This window comes from Pseudopodoces humilis, chromosome 1 (assembly GCF_049639895.1).
Source record: "Pseudopodoces humilis isolate 2021_Gansu_Grassland_sample_001 chromosome 1, ASM4963989v1, whole genome shotgun sequence".
Classification (NCBI taxonomy): domain Eukaryota; kingdom Metazoa; phylum Chordata; class Aves; order Passeriformes; family Paridae; genus Pseudopodoces; species Pseudopodoces humilis.
The window spans coordinates 11,148,655-11,149,290 of NC_142200.1; positions in this window are offsets into that span (position 1 = coordinate 11,148,655).

Below are 636 nucleotides of genomic sequence, written 5' to 3' on the forward strand. Positions count from 1 at the left end.
GTGAAGGAAGGGAGGGCTGGAGGGAGGGAGGGCGGCCAGGAGCCGCTACCGCCCCGCGCCCGCCGCCCGGCGTGCCCGGCTCTCCCGCGCCGCCGCCTCCATGTTCCTGCCCGCCGGCCCGGGGGCGGGACCGCGCCGAGGGGGCGCATGCGCAGCCCCGCCCCTGGGACTGCCGGGGTCGATTGGGTTGGGAAAAGCGCGGAGCCGCTGGAGCCGGGTCGTGACCGGGCAGCGTCCTCAGGGCCACAGTGACCGGTCTAGTCAAACACCTCCAGGGACCGTGACCCCTCCACTTTCCGGGGCAACCCATTCCGACGTCTAATCAGCTATTCTCTGAAAAATTTCCTGACGACCCCCCTAAACCTCCCCTGTCGCAGTTTAAGACCGTTTCTTCTCGTCCTGTCGCTGGTTTCCTGGGAGAAAAGACTGATCCGCACCTGGCTACAACCTCCTTTCACGGAGTTGTAGAAAGCTATACCCTTGGTATAGATCCCCCTTGGCTCTCCTTTTCTCCAGGCTGAACACCCAGAGCTGCTCCTGGTGCTCCAGATTCAGGTGCCCCAGCTCTGCTGCCTTCTCTGGACCCACTGCAGCCCCTCAAAGTCCTTCTGGAGGGGCCCAGAACTGGACACAGCA